Source organism: Dermacentor silvarum, chromosome 7 (genome assembly GCF_013339745.2).
Source record: "Dermacentor silvarum isolate Dsil-2018 chromosome 7, BIME_Dsil_1.4, whole genome shotgun sequence".
In the NCBI taxonomy this organism is placed as follows: Eukaryota; Metazoa; Arthropoda; class Arachnida; order Ixodida; family Ixodidae; genus Dermacentor; species Dermacentor silvarum.
The window spans coordinates 164,728,668-164,741,091 of NC_051160.1; the positions used below are offsets into that span (position 1 = coordinate 164,728,668).

At 48.9% G+C, this 12,424-nt stretch overlaps 12 non-coding genes across 12 annotated transcripts; all 12 read left to right on the top strand.

Moving 5' to 3' along the window:
* The first annotated feature begins 3,612 nt into the window (after nt 1-3,612).
* On the top strand, nt 3,613-3,684 carry Trnad-guc (transfer RNA aspartic acid (anticodon GUC)). The gene has a single exon. It is a non-coding gene; the product is annotated as a tRNA-Asp (tRNA).
* A 158-nt stretch (nt 3,685-3,842) lies between these two features.
* Nucleotides 3,843-3,914, top strand: Trnad-guc (transfer RNA aspartic acid (anticodon GUC)). Its single transcript has one exon. It is a non-coding gene; the product is annotated as a tRNA-Asp (tRNA).
* Nucleotides 3,915-4,078: 164 nt separating this feature from the next.
* Trnad-guc (transfer RNA aspartic acid (anticodon GUC)) lies at nt 4,079-4,150 on the top strand. The gene has a single exon. It is a non-coding gene; the product is annotated as a tRNA-Asp (tRNA).
* A 158-nt stretch (nt 4,151-4,308) lies between these two features.
* Nucleotides 4,309-4,380, top strand: Trnad-guc (transfer RNA aspartic acid (anticodon GUC)). The gene has a single exon. It is a non-coding gene; the product is annotated as a tRNA-Asp (tRNA).
* A 162-nt stretch (nt 4,381-4,542) lies between these two features.
* On the top strand, nt 4,543-4,614 carry Trnad-guc (transfer RNA aspartic acid (anticodon GUC)). Its single transcript has one exon. It is a non-coding gene; the product is annotated as a tRNA-Asp (tRNA).
* Nucleotides 4,615-4,777: 163 nt separating this feature from the next.
* Trnad-guc (transfer RNA aspartic acid (anticodon GUC)) lies at nt 4,778-4,849 on the top strand. Its single transcript has one exon. It is a non-coding gene; the product is annotated as a tRNA-Asp (tRNA).
* A 163-nt stretch (nt 4,850-5,012) lies between these two features.
* Nucleotides 5,013-5,084, top strand: Trnad-guc (transfer RNA aspartic acid (anticodon GUC)). Its single transcript has one exon. It is a non-coding gene; the product is annotated as a tRNA-Asp (tRNA).
* A 165-nt stretch (nt 5,085-5,249) lies between these two features.
* Nucleotides 5,250-5,321, top strand: Trnad-guc (transfer RNA aspartic acid (anticodon GUC)). The gene has a single exon. It is a non-coding gene; the product is annotated as a tRNA-Asp (tRNA).
* A 161-nt stretch (nt 5,322-5,482) lies between these two features.
* Nucleotides 5,483-5,554, top strand: Trnad-guc (transfer RNA aspartic acid (anticodon GUC)). The gene has a single exon. It is a non-coding gene; the product is annotated as a tRNA-Asp (tRNA).
* Nucleotides 5,555-5,718: 164 nt separating this feature from the next.
* Nucleotides 5,719-5,790, top strand: Trnad-guc (transfer RNA aspartic acid (anticodon GUC)). Its single transcript has one exon. It is a non-coding gene; the product is annotated as a tRNA-Asp (tRNA).
* Nucleotides 5,791-5,945: 155 nt separating this feature from the next.
* Trnad-guc (transfer RNA aspartic acid (anticodon GUC)) lies at nt 5,946-6,017 on the top strand. Its single transcript has one exon. It is a non-coding gene; the product is annotated as a tRNA-Asp (tRNA).
* Nucleotides 6,018-6,174: 157 nt separating this feature from the next.
* Trnad-guc (transfer RNA aspartic acid (anticodon GUC)) lies at nt 6,175-6,246 on the top strand. Its single transcript has one exon. It is a non-coding gene; the product is annotated as a tRNA-Asp (tRNA).
* The last annotated feature ends 6,178 nt before the right edge of the window (nt 6,247-12,424 follow it).

Below are 12,424 nucleotides of genomic sequence, written 5' to 3' on the forward strand. Positions count from 1 at the left end.
GGTTAGGTGAGGATGTCCGCGACGGGGATTCCCCGAGCGTTTTTTTTTTTCCCTGTTTTTCGTCTATAGGCTTATACGTGCTAGCGCGAGAACGATGGCATCGCGCACGCACCCGCAGTCAGATAAGGTTTACAGTGCTGGGCATGTTTCCCCCTTTTATCTATAGAGCTCTACTTGTAACCGTGTTTTCCGTTCTCCTCGTTAGTATAGTGGTCAGTATCCCCGCCTGTCACGCGGGAGACCGGGGTTCGATTGCCTGACGGGGAGCGTTTTTTTTTTTTTCCTGTTTTTCGTCTATAGGCTTATACGTGCTAGCGCGAGGACGATGGCATCGCGCACGCACCCGCAGTCAGATAAGGTTAACAGTGCTAGACTTTGGCATTTGTGTGAAGTCAGTGTTTTCGTGTGAAACAGGTCGCCTTTTAGTGGCTGATTTTTGTTATTGCGATATGGATTTCCGAGTCATTTGTGTCTACGCACCGAATATCGAAACAGACCGGCGATCCTTCTTTGAGCGTCTTGAAGAGTACGTAAAATGTGACAAGGTGGTAATACTGCTGGGCGATTTTAACTGTGTATGCGCTGCTGACGACCGCGCAAAATTTTCACACGTACGCGATAAGAGTGCTGAATTGCTAAATGGAGTGGTGCACGATTACGACTTGGAAGATATCGGTAGTGTCTTCGCCAGCGGTACCCACCCGCAGTTTACGCACTTCCAGCGTGATAGCCACGCTCGGCTAGATAGATTATATGTGTCTGCCGAATTGGTGCCCTTGTGTAGTGAATATGATGTGCAACCCATTGCATATAGCGATCACTGCTTGGTAACTGTCACTTTCGGGAAAAGACAGATCAAACACACCTTTAACTGGGACCTCTGGAAATTGAACGCGCAGTTGCTGGATGACGATGCTTTCGTTGATGCCGTTGCGAAGGAACTAGAAAACCTGATTTCAGTCGAATTAGCAAGCTTCGCCATTAAATGGGAAGAATTTAAACAGAAAGTAAAAACAATGGCTATTGAAAGAAGCAGTGTCCTTCGGCATAACCTGAAACAGGCAGAAACGAACCTTCGCCAGCAACTGCAATTTTTCATCTGCATGGAAAGTGTCCAGCCTGGTGTGTATGTTAACGAAATAAAGGAAGTGAAAGCCGAACTCGAAAGGATAGACTGAGAAATACAAAGCCGCCGTTGTGCGATCAAGGTCTGAGAAGCTGTGGGCGGGAGAAGCGCCAACAAAACGAGCTCTCTCAGACGAGAAAAGGTACGCATGTCGGAAGGAAATCCGCCAGCTATAGCTAAAGGCAATGACATCACGTCCGACAAAAACGACATCAAACAAGGGATCGTCGATCACTTCAAAGCCTTCTTAGGTCAACCACGTGAACCTAAAGATGGCTACCAGACGGAATTCCTTTCATTGATGCCAAAGCTCGATGAAGAAGTTAAGGCACGGCTAGAACATCCCATTACCCTGAGTGAGATAGAGTGCGCAATAGACGAGTTGGCGCCCGGTAAAGCACCTGAGCCTGATGGCTTAGGGGCTATTTTCTATAAAACGTTTAAGTCAGCGCTGGCTCATGTCCTCCATCTAGTTATCAGCGAAGCGTATGACCGAAAAAGATTGCCCTTGTCCTTCACAACCTCGCATATTGTGCTAATCCCGAAGAGTGATGATGAAAAGAAACGCTTGTTGCCTGGCTCATATCGCCCGATAACTCTAGCCAACGTTGACTATAAAATATTCACGAAAGTTTTAGCAAAACGACTGCAAAGTGTCATCAAAACAGTGGTAGGGCCGCACCAGACTTGTGGCATTAAGGGGCGCAGTATTACAACAAATGTACACGTGGCTCGAAGTGTGCTAGAGTGTTGCGATGCGATTGGCGATTACGTCGCGATGATGCAGATCGATTTGGCAAAAGCCTTCGACCTCGTCTCGCACAAGGCTCTACTATACATACTTGAACACACGAATGTTGGCAGTGTGATAACGGAAGGTGTCACGATGGCGTACAAGAACTGCTCAACGCGAATTATTGTTAATGGGGAGCTCACCGATAGCTTTCGTGTGCTCTCGTCGGTGCGTCAAGGATGCCCGCTTTCGCCCCTTCTGTTTGCTGCTTATCTCGAGCCACTCTGCTTGGCCATTAAAAACAACGAACGCATAACAGGCTATCGACTACAGGTAGCACACGTTAAAATATTGGCGTATGCAGACGACATCGCGATTTTCTGCACTGATAAAGCGAGCATTATAGAGGCAACTGCTGTTGTCGAAAAGTTTTGCAATTCAACTGGAGCCCAGATAAACTGGCATAAAAGTTATGGCTTCTGGCATGGGAGTTGGGAAGACAAGCCGGCGACCTTTTCTCGAATGAATTGGTCAAGGTTACCTACACAGTACCTGGGGGTGCTTCTCGGAAGTTACCGTGAGCCCGAACAGTACTGGCTCGACCAAGTTTCGACAGCAAAGGAAAAGGCTGACGGTTGGAGAGGCAAGCAATTGTCAATGTTTTCTAGAGCCACTGTTTGCAACCTTTTTTTAGTTTCCAAGATATGGTATGTTATGAATGTGTTGTGTGCTGCGCGGGTAAGCGTACAAAAAATTCACCGCATTTTCGCCACTTTCATTTGGGCCTCTACCTGGGAGAGGACGAGTCGAACAAATTTGTTTTTCCCGGTCAAGAAAGGTGGGCTTGGTCTGGTTCACTTGTTTTTGCGACAAATTGTGTCACGCTTTGTGTTTCTGCGGGATCAAAATGATCCCTTTCTTCGAACACTAATTCAAGTACGGCTGAGTAGACTTCTTCCAGGATTTGTTGTTTCGTCGGCTCAGAACATGCCGGGAACCGTGACTGGGTACCTGCGTGAAGTGGTGCTGGCGCATAGGATGTTGAATGTGCGTTTTTCGCTGCAGTATCTGTCCATCGTTACAAAAAAACAATTGTACAGAGATCTTGTGGACACGATGCTACCTGTACCTTTGTACCGTTCGCCACACCGTGGAGGCCCCGGACAGGACGTTCTAAAAAGAGTCAAGAAAATGCCAGTAAGGCCATCAACTAAGTCTTTCTTTTTCAAATTACATACAAACACACTTCCCGTTAAGACCTGGCTTCATAGCAAGGGTATTTTCATCCCCTGGACAACGGACTGCTTTTTATGTAAAAAAACAGAAACAATAGAACATGTTTTCCTAGATTGCTGGGACCCGATCTTTCACTGGGACGTTCTGCAGAGAACGCTGAAGAAGCAGTTACCCCTGGACCCGTATGGAATACGCTTCTTGCCAATAGATACCTCAGAGGAAGTACCGTATGACCTCATTATGGTCCTGGGCCTCCACGCGATGTGGAAAACTCGCATGCAATTTGAACATGCAGACATCGTTGTGAAACCGGTGCGAGAACACTTCATTGAGAGTGTTGTTTACGTGAGAGACGCATACAAAGTACTGCCTGATCCACCACAATGGATGTCTGTATTGGATGAACTGGTGTCACTGAAAAGATTTTAGTGCTGTGTTGGCCAAAGTGTGGCTGGCACGTTTTATCTTTTGTAACATTTGATTTTGTACGTCGACGACGGCAATAAAGAAAAAAAAATCCTCGTTAGTATAGTGGTCAGTATCCCCGCCTGTCACGCGGGGGACCGGGGTTCGATTCCCCGACGGGGAGCGTTTTTTTTTTTTCCTGTTTTTCGTCTATAGGCTTATACGTGCTAGCGCGAGAACGATGGCATCGCGCACGCACCCGCAGTCAGATAAGGTTTACAGTGCTGGGCATGTTTCCCCCTTTTATCTATAGAGCTCTACTTGTAACCGTGTTTTCCGTTCTCCTCGTTAGTATAGTGGTCAGTATCCCCGCCTGTCACGCGGGAGACCGGGGTTCGATTCCCCGACGGGGAGCGTTTTTTTTTTTTTTTTTTCCTGTTTTTCGTCTATAGGCTTATACGTGCTAGCGCGAGAACGATGGCAAGGCGCACGCACCCGCAGTCAGATAAGGTTAACAGTGCTAGGCATGTTTCCCCCTTTTATCTATAGAGCTCTACTTGTAACCGTGTTTTCCGTTCTCCTCGTTAGTATAGTGGTCAGTATCCCCGCCTGTCACGCGGGAGACCGGGGTTCGATTCCCCGACGGGGAGCGTTTTTTTTTTTTCCTGTTTTTCGTCTATAGGCTTATACGTGCTAGCGCGAGAACGATGGCATCGCGCACGCACCCGCAGTCAGATAAGGTTTACAGTGCTAGGCATGTTTCCCCCTTTTATCTATAGAGCTCTACTTGTAACCGTGTTTTCCGTTCTCCTCGTTAGTATAGTGGTCAGTATCCCCGCCTGTCACGCGGGAGACCGGGGTTCGATTCCCCGACGGGGAGCGTTTTTTTTTTTTTTTTCCTGTTTTTCGTCTATAGGCTTATACGTGCTAGCGCGAGAACGATGGCATCGCGCACGTACCCGCAGTCAGATAAGGTTTACAGTGCTGGGCATGTTTCCCCCTTTTATCTATAGAGCTCTACTTGTAACCGTGTTTTCCGTTCTCCTCGTTAGTATAGTGGTCAGTATCCCCGCCTGTCACGCGGGAGACCGGGGTTCGATTCCCCGACGGGGAGCGTTTTTTTTTTTTTTTTTCCTGTTTTTCGTCTATAGGCTTATACGTGCTAGCGCGAGAACGATGGCATCGCGCACGTACCCGCAGTCAGATAAGGTTTACAGTGCTGGGCATGTTTCCCCCTTTTATCTATAGAGCTCTACTTGTAACCGTGTTTTCCGTTCTCCTCGTTAGTATAGTGGTCAGTATCCCCGCCTGTCACGCGGGAGACCGGGGTTCGATTCCCCGACGGGGAGCGTTTTTTTTTTTTTTTTTCCTGTTTTTCGTCTATAGGCTTATACGTGCTAGCGCGAGAACGATGGCATCGCGCACGCACCCGCAGTCAGATAAGGTTTACAGTGCTGGGCATGTTTCCCCCTTTTATCTATAGAGCTCTACTTGTAACCGTGTTTTCCGTTCTCCTCGTTAGTATAGTGGTCAGTATCCCCGCCTGTCACGCGGGAGACCGGGGTTCGATTCCCCGACGGGGAGCGTTTTTTTTTTTTTTTTTTTCCTGTTTTTCGTCTATAGGCTTATACGTGCTAGCGCGAGAACGATGGCAAGGCGCACGCACCCGCAGTCAGATAAGGTTAACAGTGCTAGGCATGTTTCCCCCTTTTATCTATAGAGCTCTACTTGTAACCGTGTTTTCCGTTCTCCTCGTTAGTATAGTGGTCAGTATCCCCGCCTGTCACGCGGGAGACCGGGGTTCGATTCCCCGACGGGGAGCGTTTTTTTTTTTTTTTCCTGTTTTTCGTCTATAGGCTTATACGTGCTAGCGCGAGAACGATGGCATCGCGCACGCACCCGCAGTCAGATAATGTTAACAGTGCTAGGCATGTTTCCCCCTTTTATCTATAGAGCTCTACTTGTAACTGTGTTTTCCGTTCTCCTCGTTAGTATAGTGGTCAGTATCCCCGCCTGTCACGCGGGAGACCGGGGTTCGATTCCCCGACGGGGAGCGTTTTTTTTTTTTTTTTTTCCTGTTTTTCGTCTATAGGCTTATACGTGCTAGCGCGAGAACGATGGCATCGCGCACGCACCCGCAGTCAGATAAGGTTTACAGTGCTGGGCATGTTTCCCCCTTTTATCTATAGAGCTCTACTTGTAACCGTGTTTTCCGTTCTCCTCGTTAGTATAGTGGTCAGTATCCCCGCCTGTCACGCGGGAGACCGGGGTTCGATTCCCCGACGGGGAGCGTTTCTTTTTCCTGTTTTTCGTCTATAGGCTTATACGTGCTAGTGAGAGGACGATGGCATCGCGCACGCACCCGCAGTCAGATAAGGTTAACAGTGCTAGGCATGTTTCCCCCTTTTATCTATAGAGCTCTACTTGTAACCGTGTTTTCCGTTCTCCTCGTTAGTATAGTGGTCAGTATCCCCGCCTGTCACGCGGGAGACCGGGGTTCGATTCCCCGACGGGGAGCGTTTTTTTTCTTCCTGTTTTTCGTCTATAGGCTTATACGTGCTAGCGCGAGAACGATGGCATCGCGCACGCACCCGCAGTCAGATAAGGTTTACAGTGCTAGTCATGTTTCCCCCCTTTATCTATAGAGCTCTACTTGTAACCGTGTTTTCCGTTCTCCTCGTTAGTATAGTGGTCAGTATCCCCGCCTGTCACGCGGGAGACCGGGGTTCGATTCCCCGACGGGGAGCGTTTTTTTTTTTTTTTTTTCCTGTTTTTCGTCTATAGGCTTATACGTGCTAGCGCGAGAACGATGGCAAGGCGCACGCACCCGCAGTCAGATAAGGTTAACAGTGCTAGGCATGTTTCCCCCTTTTATCTATAGAGCTCTACTTGTAACCGTGTTTTCCGTTCTCCTCGTTAGTATAGTGGTCAGTATCCCCGCCTGTCACGCGGGAGACCTGTGTTCGATTCCCCGACGAGGAGCGTTTTTTTTTTTCTTCCTGTTTTTTGTCTATAGACGAGAAAACGATCGCCTGAAGGCACTGCTGCGCCTCCTGACAGCGCCCCCAATGAGGAAATTTCAAGCAGCGCGGTCGCTCCGCGGTGCAGTCTCCGCCTTGTTTACATTGTTTCGCCCGCGCTTTCCTTCGCTGCTCGTGCTCACGGCGCTCCGTTTTCGACTGCGGCAGATCGCCTGCTTGCTGACCAGCGATGCAAAGACGGCAGTGCGATTTCAAGACGGTTGCCGACGCCAACAGTTTTTTTAGTGGCGGCAACCTCAAGAAAGGGGAGCGTCTGCTTCCACACATGTGTGGTGTTGAAAAATTGTGGGCGGTGATGGTGACAGTGAAAGCCAAGTGCATGTCGGAGGTGTCCAACAAGATTGTATACGACATCGAGTTAGAGGTACACACCGAGTTCAGTCATTTAGTCACTTTTATTTCTCTATGGTGCAGTCACAAAGCGGTCATGCATGCTTGCAGAGATGTGCAGAGACGGTGACGATTGCGGTTGGTCTCGTTGGTCGCTGGGCGCGCACACTCGGCTGCTCTCAATTTGGCTCCCTGGGAGTGGCATCAGCACTGTCGGAACAGAAAGAACACATGCATTAGGCACCAATAAGCCAATAAAATGAATTAACGATGTAAGTACTACATATGTGCATAACGCCTTATATCATGCTGTATAAATATTTAATGTATATCATGCCTTATTCAATGCTAGAGTCATGACAACTCATTGCATTATTGAGAAAAGGTATTGTTTCACTAGTCATGAGAAATCACTCGTACAAACTGCTCCGCGAAATGAACCCAGGTCACGGTAACCAGCGATTACCTTGGGACCAGCAGCACGAGCGCAAGAATTGGCGATACATGCCTCACCAAAGCAAATCTAGTTTCTTGTCGGACGAATGCCCCGCCGCAGCAAAAGTAAGCTCACACCGATGGCCGGCTACTACACGAAACGAAGATTCTTGGCGGGAAGAGTGAAGCAGGAAGAATGTGCAAGGTGGCAATTACTTTAAAAGATGCTTGGATATTGTGAACCCAGAAAGCACGGCCAAGCAACAAACATAACGCGCGCGTCTCGGGCAGCTGCTTTGCGATCTGCCGCTTACCGACGCATGCGATGACCGCAGCTTGCATTAAATACAGATTGCCACCACACAAAAGACAAGTAACGTGCGGCCCTATTTGTTGCCTGTACACCTAGAAATTTAAGCTGCAGCGTTTGGAAAAAGGATATAATTATCTCGAGCCAGTCTTAGCCGATCGCGAGTGAACGAACAGTACAATCAATTAAATTTGTAGGTTTTACGTGCCAAAAGCACAATATCATTATAGGGCACGCTGTAATGGAGGGTCTCACGAATAAATTTGACCACCGGGGGTTCTTTAACGCGCACAAAAATCAAAGTACATGGCAAGAACTGTATTCTTGCATTTCGCCCCCATCGAAATGCGGCCGCCATGGTCGGGAATCGAGCTCGCGTCGTCGAGCTTAGCGGCGCTACACGTATGCATTTACCGCTAAGCTAACACGGCGGATTTCACTGTACGATTCAACTACGCGACACGTCTAAACAAACGGCCATGCGCTAAATACAGGAACATTACTATTGCGTTTTTAGGGAGTTTTAGAATTGGGGCCCCAAAGAGATTTGCGGGTGTTAGCGTTGGGGCATGCAAGAGTGATGAGTTTTAGAATAGGGCTTTGCGTTTGCGAATAGCGTCTTGCGCTTGCAGCGCTACTACGGTGTCAAAGAAAAACTATTATAAATATTAAAATAAACAATACCATTTTTATGAAGGGAAGAGTAACTTTTACTTTCGTGGTTCTGCGTTTAATTACAATTAAGAGGTTATTCTATGAGCAGCAAGCGATTTGTTGCGCCTAATTTTGAGAAACCAACTTGACGTGCCTTCACCAGCCAAGCTAATCCACGTTAGGCCTACGAGCCATGAAATCGACAATCTAATTCAGAGTGAGCGGCGTCTAATGAATCAATCTTCATTTAGTTGAGAGAAAGTGATAACCGCAGTCACTTCTCCTAGCTTACGAACTTTACGCGTTACCATGAATCAAGCCGAGTTTGGTACTCGGAGAGCCGCCGCTTCGATGGGTGCTGCCATGTTAGGTTGACGCAAAGCTTTTGGGGCTGCCTTTGGGTAGAGTGACCTAGAATTGGACACTCTACTTGGGGCTCCCGCTAAATCGGTGAAATAGCGTGCCCAACGCAAAACCCAAACGCAGTTGGCGTCTCGCGCATGCGCAGTGGTGTCGACGCTATTTCTTTGGGGCCCCAAAACGGTTGGGGCCCCTATTCTAAAACTCTTTTATCGAGCGGCCGTGATATGGCACGCGAATGCGAAAGTACGTGACTTACTTGACTCGGCGCACTGCAGTTATCCACGCTTGTCGTCTGTCCTCCTCGTACCACCTCCCCGGAATTCTGTAGAACTTCACGGGCGGCTTTCGACTTTTCGAGGCTGTTGTGGCAATCAACAACACAGCAGTACTGTGTGCCACCTTTCCTGGGTTGATGAGGTCGCGCTCGCCGTCACGAAAACAACGCACGCGGTCGCTCGCGCCGTCGAGAACACGAGCGCGCGCTGGCCCGGCGGCGACCTTCGACACTTCCATCCTTCCGCCAGGGGAGTGGGCGGCGCTGGTGCCGCGTGGGCAAACTTTAGGTTGCCTCGTCTATTGACCCTTTTCGCGGAGCAGTTTCTTTTAGAGAAACGAGATGGCGCTCACGGCGGCGCGCCATACGTCTCCTCAGCGACCGCGCACGAATACGAAACCATTACCGCTTCTGCCTTGCTTCTGTGCGATCAGCTGTCGGAAATGCAACTGCGTTTTCGCTAACACACTGTGCTCCAGTCATGCTAGATTGAATCATGTGCATTGAAGACGTGTGCAGTAGTTGGCTGCAAAAATAGTGCCTGGCATGTTAAGGAATATAATGAATCTGTGAGGCCAAGTTCGCGGACCGCTGCTGCAACTGTCCGAACGTGTTACCGGCACTTCGTGATGTACGGCTTTCCTCGAGGATACAGAAATTTGCTCATCCGCCAGCCTTGTATCGCTAACCTTCAAAGAAAGGGCTTCATCCCCAAAACGTCGGCAAGAGTGAGTACCACTCGTTAAACAATGACAAAGGGAGTAGCGCCGCTTCCTGTATTAGTAAGTTTCGCGCACGTTTTCTATACACATCTGTCCTAAATGGCAGGAAACTTACGCCCACTCTATCGCCGACGTATCAAGAATAAGTGAATGGGCGGACACTTGAATGTATGCGCATTGTATACGCACAATAAATGACGGACTACACCGATGGCGCACGAATGGTCGAAGCTGAATGTTTCGTGACGGTCCACAAGAGTAAGCGAGTTACTAGCTGTAATATATATTTGCTACAAGGTATTACAATGTACAAAACAGCTAAGTTTCAAGCCTTGTGCACAGCAAGAACAAATCTATCGGAACTGAGCACACCCGCGAGCGATTAGGCAGAAACTAATCAGATAGTGGCCCCACCGAGGAACTTCACTGAGTCAGAAACTGACAAGCCACTGTTTCAAAATATTTGCCGAATAAAGAACAAAGAGGAAAACACACTATATAATCCTGACTGAATTCATGAGCGAAATTAGCTTGGAATACATATTTAGCCCCGCCTTTAGAACAAGAACCATATTACGCTGCTAGCGCCGTTTGGACATAGCTTAATCAGTTCTGAAGGCGCTTTTGCATGTTCTCTGAAGCTGTGATCAAAGCTTCGTGTGTCGTCCACCTAGTCACCGTCTACGATATCTCCGAAAACAGAGGTTTTATAAGCCGCGCCGGCGTCATACACTTCCATTGTAAACAAAGAGGCAGTTGAGGCAAGCAATGGACGCGTCACCACGTGATCAAACATGGCAGCGCCCACGGGATCGCCGCGAAAAGGGTCAATAGGCTTATACGTGCTAGCGCGAGGACGATGGCATCGCGCATGCACCCGCAGTCAGATAAGGTTAACAGTGCTAGGCATGTTTCCCCCTTTTATCTATAGAGCTCTACTTGTAACCCTGTTTTCCGTTCTCCTCGTTAGTATTATTACGATATCATCGAGAGATGCTCAAGAGACGAGCCGTCGCGAGAAAGATGGTGAAGTGTGTCTGGGCTCTTGGCGCGAGCAAGTGTCGGCCTGGCTGTCTGGTTCCAGTGTAAATAGCGTGTAAATAGCCTCTTTTGTGTGTGTATATCCATAAGTAACATTCTGCATGGTGGAGGTTAGCGATCCCCGTCCTCGCCCTGGAACTCCGTAGTGGTCGGTACGATCGAGCTTGTCACCATGCCTCCCGGTGACTAGACCGCATCTGCAACAACTTCGGCTCGTCCGACTGCTGCAATCGTCACGGTTGCCCAACATCGCGACCCTGGCCTGGAGGGGCAGGACGTTGACGAATGGTTCAAGCTCTATGAACGTGCCAGTGCTAACAGGTGGAACCCAACGATTATGCTCGCCAATGTCATCTTTCATCACCATCGGCCCCCCACGCATGACGACGAGATAACCAGCTGGGACAGTTTTAAAGAACAGCTACGGGAACTGTTCGGCGACCCCTTTGGGCGCAAGGTTGCCGCGAGGACTCTTGCGTCTCGTGTGCAGACATCTACAGAGCCGTACGTTTCATACATCCAATAGATGTCTTGGCTCTTTGCCGCAAAGCTGACGACACTATGTCTGAAGCAGATAAAGTGGCACATCCCACGAAACACAAAACGTGTTTCTCGGAACGGCTACAAACGGCTATAGACGCCTTGGTCTACGCGAAGACGTTAAACAGATGTTGTTGGAAACATTATTTAGCAGGAAGTATGGTTAATTAAATATGCTATTGTGTTTCAGCTGTGGTTTCACCTCTGGCGTCACCGGAGTATTCTTTGGTGAACGCCTTGAGAGCGTATAACTCAAGAACTTTTTTAGATGGTTTTGTCGGAAAATGTGCGACATGCTTGGGCGTGCGCGTGAAAGTGAAAAATAATTAAAATGCGCGTGCCCGACGCGCAGCGTTACATTCCGCGCGACTTTAACAAGCCATATGCAATCCGTTAACGTCGCATCGCCTTTCGCTGCTTTCCCCCTTTGGGTGAACAAGCAGAAAAAGCCTGTGGGGTTATTTGATTCCTTTACGATTTTTTCACTCGATGAGCCTGTCACGACAGTCAAAGTTTAGAAAAAAGAAAACGTCCGGGCGCATACGTGCGCGCCCGGTCAGAGTCCTTATCAGAGCCGTGCCCTCCTTTCCCTTTGCGTGAACAAGCGGTGAAGAAGCCGGAATTGCGATACCAGCTATCGTCACCAATAGACCTGGCCGCGCGCAGTCGCAAACGTGCGCTCCGTTTGAGCGAACTGCTATCTGCTCTTGGACCACGTGTCTTGGACCGCACCAGGGGGGCGCCATAGAGAAAGAAGTTGAATTCCTTTCTCTATGGGGGCGCGCTGAAGTTTCCGCGAGTGATTCAAAGGGCCGTGCTCATGCTCGCAAGCGTTCGCTCGCCAGTGCTCAGTGCTTCTCTTCCCAAGTCTTTTGCTCACGTTCAAGCCTTGACCAGCGCCTGCAGATACGGTGCAATTCCTTGCAGTACGTATACGTTTACCTGCTACAACTTGCACGCCACTTTTGTTTTGGCGGGCCCGTGCTGGCGCGAAGTTTAGACTCGGAATATATTTGCATGCGTGGTATGTAGCAGAACGTTCTTTTGTGATCTGGGAGGTAAAGCCGGAGTTTCACATAATTGGTTGAATGATTACAGAAATTCTAGCTCTGTGTGGCCTTTAAGATGGCAGCAGCGTGCTGCATTGCGTATATAGTATACCGGGACTTTGCTCTCTTGGCTTCTCCTCTGTGTAGCTTCCAGCACGCTAGCAG